The following is a 12570-nucleotide window of genomic DNA, read 5'->3' on the forward strand; positions in this document are numbered from 1 at the left end:
GGAAAGCTTCATTTTTGTATGGCTGAGACAATTAAAAGGACACTCTCCTTTCAACCAGCTGAACCTGTTAGTCATGAATAAATTCTGATGAATTTGGCCCTTCTCCCCATTTGCAAGTAGCCAGAGCCCTTAGCACATTTTGAGGCTCTGAGGTAAAATTCACTTTGGTGTGGATAGCCAGCGGAAGGCCCCGTGCAGCACTTTAGCTGTCAAAATGGCACACAGCCATGTTGCGTGGTCCAATACATTGGGCACCGGACTGGGTTCTGCCATGAACTCACTGGGACACCTTGGACAAGTCACTTCCCTTTTGTACTAACGTAATATAGACCCATCTGTGCGCTAGATATACTACAGAAAGGAATGGAAACAGGGACCTTGCCCCCCTGCAAAGAGATTACAATCTAAATACATTGGCTTTTAACACAATTTTGTACATGTTTATCTTTATAAGCTTTGGGAGTTGACAGTATATATTGGGCCAGATCCTCAGCTGCTGTAATACAGCCTTGCTCTACTGGAGATAGATTTACACCCACTTGATCTGGCCCATTGTATTTATTGAGTCAATAGCTGGTGGTGGAAGACAGTCACTGCCATTCACCAAGGACATTCACTCATGACCTGAATGCATTTACATTCCCAGACCAGGAACCATTTTAAAACTGGAGTTTCACTACTTAGTATCCAAAAATATCACACTCAGCTGGTGCAAGCTCCCCTGCTGCAGAGATTTTCCAGAGCATACCAAACTCTGCTGCTGCAGCCACTCCCTGCTCCCCTTTAATCCCCTCAGCAGACCTTCAATCTGTAAAGAGACAAGGTGCAGGTAAGTGTAATCCTGGTATTCCCATAGGAGGGCTACACATACAGTTACCATACTCCATGTGGGACAAGAAGGAATTAGACCCTATTTCAGTGGGGGAGGGGAAGGAGACAAGAGGAGATGGAAGGATATTGTCTCCAGGGGATAAGTGGAAGTCACTAGTTTTTAGTGGTCCAAGCAAGACAAGACTTTTATTTAGAGTATTTAGGTTTTGGCTTTAAACTCCACACCAAAAGGCTCCTCATCGTAAGCGAGGGCTCCCCTTGACGTACATTGAAATGTCAAAGTAAAATGCCAAAGTAAAAATTCACCCAAGCAGCACTAACACATGATTATTGTAATGATTGATTAATAATAATAAATCAGAGAGCCATTACGGTAGGCACTATGCACTATAAACAATGATCGCATCTCTTATCTGCTGGCATGTTTTCCCTGCAGGGGATGGTGGGGGCTGGGGGGCTATTAACCCATGAGTGGTAGGGCCAGTCTGGGAAGTCAGGGTTTCAAGCAATCACTTCTTTCACTGGTCCAATCTTCCAAATACGAGGATGTACGAGAAAGATTTCCTCAGATTATCTGGCACTGTAAGAGATATTACATCCAAAAGCAATGAGGAAAATCTGTGCCTGACCCTGGGAGAAAGGAGAGACATGGCACCACGCTACAGAGCAACCTGCCACCAGATCAGGAACAGACAGCGGTCAGCCTCCAAGCACAGTATGTAACTCTATTCTGGGTGGGTGATATTCCCACCCTGAGAGATACCTTTAGGGTCTGCTTCTTCCTCACCATCAGAAGAGACCAGGGTGCATCATGGAACCCATGGTCCAACCAGGAGCCTGGCCTATGCAGGAGAATGGGAGTATGAGGCACCCAAACCATTGCTCCCGTGAAGCAAATGCGAGTAGAAATATTTTGGATTCCAATATTTCCCCCGCAAACTCAACATTTTCCAGCCAGCTCTCATGGCTTACTCCCCTGCCCATACAGGAATGAGCTATACCAGCATAGCCACCTTTATACTGGTATAACTGCATCCACTCTTGGTGGTTGGTACCACTTGGAACAGTTTGTGTGAAGACAGACCTCACCCTTTAGCTTGTCCTGCCAATGAATTGAAATGAGAGCAGTCCCAACACCACTTACTCACCCCAACCTGTGTGTTACAGTAGTTACTAATGAATACTAGGCATTCCAGTACTTCCAGGAATGGCTTGGGCCCATTTCCACTGGCATGACTCTGCACACACAGTGCATACAAAGTCACACTGCAGGGAGGACACCATTTTGAAGAACAGACTGCCCTGCCCCCTGCACTAGCACAGTGTGAACTTCAAAATGGCCCCATCCTCCATGCCATGTGGGATACCAGACAAAACCACATCTGGTTTATATCACTCTGGACAGGGAACAAGTCAGACAAAAGCAGGACTGTCCAACTTAAAACCAAATGAAATGCCTGCCTACGGCGTGTCATCACTGCTCATCCTGTTGGAGAACAGAAGAACTGTTCACAGTCCCTCTTAGAAAGCATGGTTGTTACTGCCCAGGGCTTGTTGTCCCCTGTCAATGAGGATGCAATTGGAAACGATACATGCCGGGCCATAAAAGATTATGAAGATTTAAAGGCCTCCCAGTGATTTATGCCTCTGTAATTAAGGGCTTTTAAATTTTAATTTAAAAGTTATGGGAGTTGTCTTTCCTTCTGAAAAATGCATTTATGGTTGGCTGCTTGGGTGAACGGAATAGCATTAAGCTCCACTGCATCTGCTAGCCCTGAGATCACAGTGCTTCCTCAAGCATAGGCAGTGAGGTGGGATAGAAGAGGGGAAATAAATGCCAACTTTTTACTGCAGCTTTAAGATCCTGCAATAATAAATCAGCCTATTCTGAGCCGTCTAGGTGAAATTAGCCCTCTATGTCCTAGCTGCTTTCTTGAGAAACTCTCCAAGACTCTTCAAGGGGTACTGCCAAAAGAGGAGAACAAATTGTGTCTCAAATCTTTTTGTACTCTGAGAAAAAGTTATTCCGACAGCAGAAAGTCTAGGGTAGAGTGCAGAACAGAGTGGTGTGAAATCATTGCTGCAGAGCCCGTAGATCTGGTTACTGGGGAATTCCCCCAACACGTGAGCCTTCCCCAGGTGATACAGAGCTGGGGTATCAGGTTCACAGATTCCCAGGCCAGAAGGAACCATTGTGATCTAGTCTGATCACCTGTAGAGCACAGGCTAGACAACTTACTCAAAACCATGCCTAGGCAGCCTACAGCATGTCTTTCAGAAAAACATCCATTCTTGATTTTAAAGTTGTCGATTATAGAGAATCCACCATGACTCTTGGTTAATAGTGCCAATGGCCAGTTACTCTCACTATTAAAATGTGTGCCTTATGTCCAGTCTGAATCTGCCTTGCTTCAACTTCCAGCCATTGGATTGTATACATGTCTCTACTAGACTGAAAGACTCATTTTTTAAATGTGTCCCCCCCAGATACATACAGACTGTAATCACATCACCCCTTAATTTTTGTGGCTCCTGTTTGAACCTTCTCCAATTTATCGGCATCCTTCCTGAGTTGCAGGTACCAGAACGGCTATGGTTGGACCATTGTCAAAGAGGGAGGCAAAATAACCTCTCCACTCCTACATGAGATTCCCCTGTTTATGCATCGCAGGATCGCACTAGCTCTTTTGGCTACAGCGTCACACTGGGAGCTCATCTTCAGCTGATTATCCACCATGAACCTCAAGTCTTTTTCAGAGTCACTGCTGCCCAGGATAGAGTCTCCCATCCTGTAAGTATGGCCGACGTTCTTTGTTCCTCAATGTACACTTATGAGTTTGTACATTTATATACTCTAATTCCCCTTCTTCCCAGCTGCCGCAACGTGTTGGAGGCACAGCTGCTCTCTGGCTATCCTTGACTGCTGAGAAGGTCCCTTTGGGGGCCTATGGCAGCTGAGAGCAAGGCCTCAGCCCCACAACAGAGCTGTGCTGGTTTAGTTCGCTCAGTTCTTTTGCGTGTCCACCTTTGTTTCAGTTTAGCAGTGCCTGTCAAGTGAGGTCAAGTTGACTGCTTACTAAAGTAAGTTCAATCAGTAATGGCACTCATATCAACATGCAAGATTCCACACAAATGTGATTGCACCAAACTAACTAATCCAATACCGCTTTCTCCTATAGACTAGACCAGAGTTACAGCAGCCTGGAGATCACTGGCTAGGCAGGCTCCCAAGCCAGCTCCAAAATCCCAGGAGCTATAAAACTGATCAAGTCACCCTGCTCTCCCTACTTCAGTTCCTACACAGAGTCCAGAGCAGAACCAAAACAAATCAGATCCATGGCCTGGTGACTATTAAAGCATTCTGGGATGGAGTCTCAGATAGCACAGTTTAAACAAATTTAAAACCCACTTGGCAATGAATATAAACTGGACAGGATTTAGGCTGGCTGAGTGACCTTGGGCATGTCATTTCATTGTTATGTTCCTCATTTCCACCACCCCCATCTGTAAAATAGGGATAGTGAGATCGACCTCCTTTGCAAAGCACTTTGAGATCTACAGATGAAAAACACTAGTGTTAATTATTATTGAGGCTGCTAGACAGCCAGACTCTGTGGTTAGCTCTAGCTCCCAGACTAACTAAACAGCTTGTGCTGCATTGTGTCACCATTCAAGGTGTCTCAAAGACCTGAGCTGGATTCCAGAGTCACAGAAAGGACTGCTGATTGCAGTACCATTTATATGCAGAACTGAGAACTTTGGAGGCTGTAAAGGAGTCTCCTCACCATTAGGCATTACCACTCTCTGGCTGGGCTAGCACCCCCTGCCGATAGTCACTCTGACACTGCGATGATTTCTCCATCAGATAACTCAGACCTCCAGGCAGCTCACAATCTTCAGTCCACCCCTTCCCGGGTCCCCCTGGGCCACTTCCTACCTCAAGGCTCTTGTTTCCTTCTGGGTCACCCAGTTTTTCCCCTGTTTAGTCACAGCCTCTCCCAGGCCTCCTTGCCTGGCAAACTCTCTTCAACGTCTCTGCTTGGTTAGGATCCCTCCCTGCTCTTAGCTTCTATCCAGCTCTTTCCCTAGCTGCCCCATATCACCCCATAAGCCAGGCTCTTTATGGGGAACTGCCAGATTCCCTTCAGGTGGAGCTCATTCTGTAATCAGGTTGGCTTAACCCCAGGTTCTCCAGCCTTTTTGGAAATCCTGGGGCAAGCCACCCTGTTACAAGGTTCTTCTTCTGTTTTGGCTTGGGCAAAAAGGCAGGTTTCAGGCTGCTGCGTTTCCTTATTTTAGTCCCCAGCTCACGGTTTTAAAATTAGATTTCCCTCATAAAGTAATGGAGCAAACTCAGAACCTCTTTGATTTCTATTTACAAACCAAAAGGGACCTGTTTTCGAGTTCAAGTTCGGATGCAGCTGAAATCTCATGAGAACAGCAGATCTCATGGTATTTCCAGGAGGGAGAAGGTCACAGGGGAAACAGCTTGAAAAGAGCTTGATGTCTTATGAAACCTCAAACTTCTCGGCTGTGTGGGGGGAGATAGATGATTAAAACCATAAGGAGAGAGCAATTAAGAGGCATAGGGCATGAGAGAAAGGGGACGTTCAAGGTGAGGTTAGAGATGAGAGGGAACTGATGGGGCAGAGAGATCCAGGGAGGCTGTTCCAGACAAAAGCAGTGGAGAAAAAGGCCCAAGCAATGACAGGATGAAGGGACAAAGAGGAGGCTTGAGCCAAGATGAGCAGAAAGGTAGGTGTGAAGAGTGAAAGTGATTTGCAAGGTAGGATGGAATAAATATAACTCACCGGCTCAGCGTGTGTTGTGTGTCTCTCTCTAGTGGCTGGACTAACTAAAATAAGATGAGAACCTACTCTTACTATGAGCTTTTAGTGCCTAGGCCTAAGATCCCAGATTGATGAGCTGCAATGGGGAAGAGATGTGATTGTATAAATCCATTGAGCGCTCAAACACTCCCCAAATCTCCTGACTCAGTCCAGGAGAATACCTCAAGCAACAGGGCATGATTCTGATCCCAATCCAACGTTATACTAGCCTCATTCCATTGGCTTCAGTGGAGTTACTCTTGATCTAGTGCTGGTAAGACCAGCATTATACCCACTGCACCTGCGTACTGTAGGCGCTGATATTTAGAAACCGGGATGATGTGGCTTGCTGAACACAATACATAGGCTGCTAGGCCCCAGCTCTGCCATGAGTGTTGCACAGACAAACCACTGCACCTGCACAGATCAGCACACTGGCCAGTATTTGGTTATAGTTATGAAGTCCAACGATGGGGCCTTAGACTGGGAGTCAGGACAACCCAGTTTCTGGTCTCAACTCTGCCACTGACCTGCTGTGTGACCCTGGGCAAGTCCCTCCATCTCTCTGTTGCCCCTCCCACTCGTTGTCTGTCTTGTCTACTTAGCCCGATAGCTCTTTGTGTCAGGGGCTGTCTCTCACTGTGCGCATAGACTGCCTGATGCTATGGGACCCTAATCTTGATTGTGACCCCTAGAGCTACTGTAATACAAATAATAATTTCCATCCCATCTATTTTTTATGTGCTACTGATCTATATTAAACAGTTGGTGATTAGTACATTTACGCCGCATTAAATCTAGATGTTTGCTTTTTGTGATGTGTATATATATGCATGGCTTTTAACTTTATGTACGGTAGAGTGTTTTAATTATAAAATTAATATTTTTTTAAGACTTTCAGACTTATGAATGCTGCGCTGTGCAACGTTCATGGCTGGGTGTGGCGAGCATTCTCTGACTCTTCGTTTGTGCAGTATATAAATCGTATCTATAACAGATCAGCAGACTTTTTTGTCACTGAAAAAGCTATTCATTCCTTATTATGTTGGCTGAGTCTCTCTTCCCCATTGAGGCCTCATTCCTGCCAGCTGATCCACATGGGTTGACCCCTGCACCTCTGAAGCCCCATAGGAAGAGACAGTCCCTGCCCCAAAGAGCTTGCAATCCAAACAGTTTAAGTAGAAATGTCATCCAGCAATGAGTAATGACAATGATCAGAGGTGTGGAGAGACATCCATATGAGGTGAGCTTGAGGAAAAAAGGTGCCTATTGAAAGGCCACAAGAAGTATTATTTAGTGGGTAAAGCCCTGTTCTGGAAATCCAGAGACCCAGGTTCAATTCCTAGCTCTAACAGAGACCTCCATGCTCCATCTGTAATATGAAGAGAATACTTCATGGGGAAGGATAAAATCCATAAAGGACTATGACATGCTTAGATACTGTGGTAATGAGGGTTGTATAAGTAGCTGGAGTCATAGGATGAATAATTACACTGAGCTTTCATATAGCTACATCAGTAGCTATCAAAGCACTTCTCAGCCTTTATTATATTTATCCTCACAACACCCTGTATAAGGTAGGGAAAAGCTAATATCTCCATCGTACAGATGGGAAACTGAAGCACAGAGAAACCAAGTGACTTGCCCAACGTCACACGGGAAGTCTTTGGCAGAGCATGCGATACAGAGGCTCCTTTGAAAAGGGTCCAGTTCTTTGCAAACAACTTTGGTCTTGCACCTGACAAACTCACTACACCAAACACATGTCTTGCAGGATATTTATCCATAAAAAGTAGCACGTGAGGTATCTCCAGAAAGCTCGAAGAGTCATAATCCTTGCAAGATGTGTGTCTGGGCAATATTTAAGGAATAATAGAACTATACTGACAGTATGCTTTATGGACTTGGAGTAAAAGTTAGGGCTTGTCTGCACTTGAAATTCTACTGTGGCACAGCTGCTGCTGCAGCAACCCTTTAGTGTAGACACTCCCTACAGCGACAGGAGGGATTTTCCCATCAGCGTAGTTAATCCACCTTCTCGAGAGGCAGTAGCTAAACTGACCGATGATTTCACAGGGGGTTAAGTCTGCTTAACTAGGGGCAGGTCTACACTACAGATTTGCAGCTGCACCCCTGTAGCGCGCCTGGTGAAGACGCTCTAAGCCAATGGGAGAGAGCTCTCCTGTCAGCTTAATAACTCCATCTCCACGAGAGGCGGTAGCTATGCTGGCAGCTATGTGACTGCAGGCAAAGCTCTCCTGCCAACATAGCGCTGTCTACATGGGGGGAGGGTTGCGGTCGGTTAAACTACGTCCCTCACCTAGGGGTGTGGGTTTTTCATACCTCTAAGTGACTCTGCTGGATTGATGTAACTTTTGTGTGTAGACTTGGCCTTAGTCATCTGGAATAATGTGTCACAGTGGTGGCCCATTCAAGCAGGAGAGAGTTGTCACCCCGCCCTGTTTAGCCAGTCATGCAGCCAAGGCTCAGTTGTCTAGTCTCGCCCCATCCCAAGACTTACAAAGGAAAAAACATCAGACACAACTGCAAACAGTCAAAACCTTTTGGAAGTAAAAAAAAGAACAGGAATAAAGACAAAAGACTGTCTCAGGATAACAGAGAAAGAGGGAAGGCATGAGGTGGCCTTTCACTGAGGGGACACCTTGGGGAGCAGGGATGCGCCAATGAAAAAATGGATCCTGGTTTCTGTGAAACCAGCCAGCTCTGCAACAGACTGAATTGGGTGGGGGGGGGACCTACTTTATCAGATAGGAAAGGTGACTTTGGATAAAGGTGGACTCAGGTTCATGTTCTATGATTTTGTTTTGCGGTGTAACCATTTGTTTCCACGACTCTCTCAGTTCTAGTTAACTCTCCATTCTTTCTTAAATAAACCCACTTCTGTTTGATTGTAATTGCTCACAGGTGCAGTGCAGTTTCCAGGAGCGGTTGTTTAAGGTAAAACTAGTAAACCAAGTCACACTGCTGGTTTGGGGCAGAGCAAATGGGATTTTTGTGGCTAACCAGAGTCAGGAGCTGGATATCACAGGGGAGCGATTCAAGTGCTCCTATTGTTAACCTGCAAGGTGAAGACAGGGCTGGTATAGGGCAGAGGAGAGTATTTGATGGGCTAACAGGCTCCCAGATTTAGGGAGCTGACACCCAGTTAAGCACACGCAAAGCTCTCTCAGGCTGGAGACAGGGGATGACAAGATGACCAACAATCCTAGTTGCCATGAGAACGGTCATAGACCAGGGAACTGAATCTGAGTGTCTCAAGTCTGCAGCTCATATACTAAAATTGGAACGATACAGAGAAGATTAGCATGGCCCCTGCACAAGGATGACATGCAAATTCGTGAAGCGTTCCTAGCCTAGTGCCCTAACCACTGGGTAGTCCTTTCTTGCTACAAGGTCTGCCTCATAGGATCAGGGCCTTGAAGGCCTGACAGTGGTATGAGCCATCAAAATGTTTGGCCCCCTACCCTAGAGTAAAGATGTTTCTCAAAACCTTTGAGCTCAGTTTTCTCCAGGTATAAATCCAATGGGCCAGAGATCTGCAGTTGGCATGTCCATTGGAGTCAATGGAGCGATGATGGTTTACACCAGCTGAGGCGCTGTCCCATATTGACCTCAGTAGAGTTAGAGCAGCATAAAGGAGAGGAGAATTGGTCCTCTCAGGCCTACAGAGTCAGGAGAAACGTATCAAGAGAACAGTCCCTCTCACCGTACTTTGGAATTTCTGCTGCTAGCCAGGCATTGGCAAAGATGGAGGAAGTGATTTAAACAAACCTGGAACTTCCCAAAAGGTCAGGTTTGAATTCTGGAGCAAGGGAGGGGCTGTGGTGAATTAGGTATTTGCCCATGGCCATACTGGATTAAACCACTGGGCCCACTATGGATGCTCCCATTTGCCCTATAAATACACATAATCTTACAGAGCTTTTGGCCTTGGTGGGAACGTGCCATCTCCGCAGGAATAAAAAGGGGAAAACATAACAGGAGTTAAGAGCACTTATCAGCTAGAGGAGATGAAGATACAACAGTTACCAAATGGCTGCTTTAAAGCTGCAGCTGCCTTGCACAATTTAAAGTGCTGGCCCCCTGAAAAGCATGCTAGGAATAAGGTCCTACAAGGCAGCAACCTTACTTTAAGAAGAATGAGTGGGTATTAGGCAGTTTTCAAGACAGGTGTTGTGTGTTCTGTCGTTACATTGTCATGTCAGTTATATCCTGTGGCAGACAGTTCCATGGGTTAATTCTGTAAAACAAAGAGGCAGGATAACTCACATTGAGATATTTAGTAGTTTAACTGATTGGTAAAAGCTTATCTAGGGAGTTAAAGGGTATTGCTGAATTACCACTTCCAATGAAAGTTAGGTCCTTGGCCATAAGTATTTTTATTAGGATTTATTGAGCAGCATTAGGGGCCTCAGTGAAAAGTAAGACATGGTCCTTATCCCAAGGATCTTATGTTCTAAATGAGAAAGACAATGTCAATGTGGTTCATACACATAATGACCAAATGATAATCTGTTCTCAAGGCACTGTGTATGTGTCAGAACAAACTCCGTAGGGAGTTCAGAGAGGGACTGGCATGAGAGGGGTTAAATCCCCATTTTCCCATTTGTGAGGGGTTTTTCCTTCACAGTGCTTTGTTCAAATTAAGGGTGGGGGCAGCATTGTCTAATGGTTAAAGCAAGGGATGGGGAGTCAGGAGAGCTGGCTGCTCCTTTAGACTCTGCCAATGACATTGTTTGTGACTTGGCAAATCACTTCTTATTATTTAATGTTGGTGGCAGCAGCTAGAGGCCCAAACCAAGATTAGAGCCCCATTGTGTGAAGTGCTGCAAAAACATACAATATAAGAGACACTCCCTAGCTTACAAGACACTGAGTGGGGAAACAGAAGTATTATTATCATGGCACAATTCACATTAACTTCAGTGGGAGTGGGAATGGGCCCTTTAGCCTCAGCGTGCCTCAGTTTCTGCAGCTGCAAAATGGGCATGATTCTACCTCCCCAGCTTCACATAGTCCATGGAGATCCTCCCATTGTGAGCAAAGAGGCACATCAGTACAAAGTGGGATTACCATCACCGCTGCTGCCTGCCACTGCTGAGGGACCCACAGTTACTCCAGGCAATTAAAGCCAATGAATCGATTCATTTCAGTCAGTCTGCTGACAGGAAGATAGAAACCTCCTATGGAGGCAGGAGCTGTGACCACTCATGTAAACACAAGTCAATCAACAACTCGCATTAAATAAATATAGTCAGGTGATGACCCCAATTTCTTTTATTCCAGGATATATTTCTTCAGCAGCAGCTCACATCAGCATTTGCAGCTTATTTCTTTGCCACTTATATCTAATTAGGATCCACATTCAGAACAAGTACAGGCAGTGGTAATTACACCGGCCGGCCATGCAGGAAGTGAGGAGCTCATTCATACTGCCTGGTGTGGCTTTTTAGGGTGCCTCTGCCCTGCAATCAAAGACCCACAGCCAGGGGTGCGGGGACGATTTGTATAGTGGGAGAGGGTCTTAGAGCCATTGAACCAAACTGTAAACCCTGTGTATGATGGAAACCACTTCCATCATACACCGCAGCAACCCCAGCACCCCTGGTTCTAATACCTATGCCCACAGCACAGCTGTGGCTGGCCCAGGTCAGCTGACTCAGGCTCGGACTGCAGGGCTAAAAATTGCAGCGTCGATGTTCAGGATCAGGTAGGCTCTGAAGCCCCGTGAGGGGCACGGACCTCAGAGCCGGGACTCCAGCCCGAGCCTGAACGTTTACACTGCAATGTGCAGCCCTGCCTCCCGTGCCCCAGGAGCCCAAGTCCATTGACCCGGGCTCTGAGACTCAACGCCGCGGGTTTTCTGTTGCAGTGTAGACATAACCATAGGTGCTGCTGGAGTTCAGGATGGAGCAGCTATGGCTCTTCCTGCGGACAAATTGTTTGTGGGACTTATACCGATGCTTTTTGAGTCAGGGGTGCACCCCTTCATTCCCAAGAGTGGACCCTGACAGCCCAATGCATCCTGTAGAGTCCTGCCATAACTAGAGTGGCTGCATTAGTATTGCACGTATTACACACGGGCCCCAACCAGACCTTAGCGTCCAAAATATGGGGTTTAGCATGAAAAACCTCCAAGCTTAGTTACCAGCTTGGACCTGGTAAAGCTGCCACCACCCAAAAAATTAGAGTGTTTTGGGGCACTCTGGTCCCCCCAAACCTTCCCTGCGGACCCCAAGACCCAACTCCCTTGAGTCTCACAACAAAGGGAAATAAACCTTTTCCCTTCCCCCCTCCAGGTGTGCCTGGAGAGAGACACAGAAGCAAGCTCTGTGAATCTAAACAGAGGGACTCCACCCTCCCCGTTCCCAGTCCTGGAGAACAAAATTACCAAGAGCTAATCTCTCTTCCCCCCTCACCCAGAGGGAATGCAAAGTCAGGCTAGTAAATCTAACACACACAGATTTCCCCCTGACTTCTTCCTCCCACCAATTCCCTGGTGAGCACAGACTCAATTCCCTGGAATTCCCCACTAAAGAAAAACTCCAACAAGTCTTAAAAAGAAAGCTTTATATAAAAAGAAAGAAAAATACATAAAAATGGTCTCTCTGTATTAAGGTGACACATACAGGGTCAATTGCTTAAAAGAAATATGAATAAACAGCCTTATTCAAAAAGAATACAATTCAAAGCACTTCAGCAACTATAGACATGTAAATATAAAAAAACATATAAATCACTATCTGATCTTTTGTACTCACAACTTGGAAACAGAAGATTAGAAAGCAGGAAACAGAAATCACTTCTCATAGCCGAGAGAGCATACAGGCAGAAGACCAAGAACAAAGGACTCACACACAAAGTTCCCTCCACCCAGATTTGAAAAAGT

The 12570-nt window shown here is 45.9% G+C and overlaps 1 non-coding gene across 1 annotated transcript; it reads left to right on the plus strand.

Annotated features, from left to right (window-relative positions):
• The first annotated feature begins 8928 nt into the window (after positions 1 to 8928).
• LOC115644672 lies at positions 8929 to 9038 on the plus strand. The gene has a single exon (XR_003998587.1). It is a non-coding gene; the product is annotated as a U6 spliceosomal RNA (small nuclear RNA).
• The last annotated feature ends 3532 nt before the right edge of the window (positions 9039 to 12570 follow it).

The sequence above is a fragment of the Gopherus evgoodei genome, chromosome 1, assembly GCF_007399415.2.
Source record: "Gopherus evgoodei ecotype Sinaloan lineage chromosome 1, rGopEvg1_v1.p, whole genome shotgun sequence".
Taxonomy (NCBI): domain Eukaryota; kingdom Metazoa; phylum Chordata; order Testudines; family Testudinidae; genus Gopherus; species Gopherus evgoodei.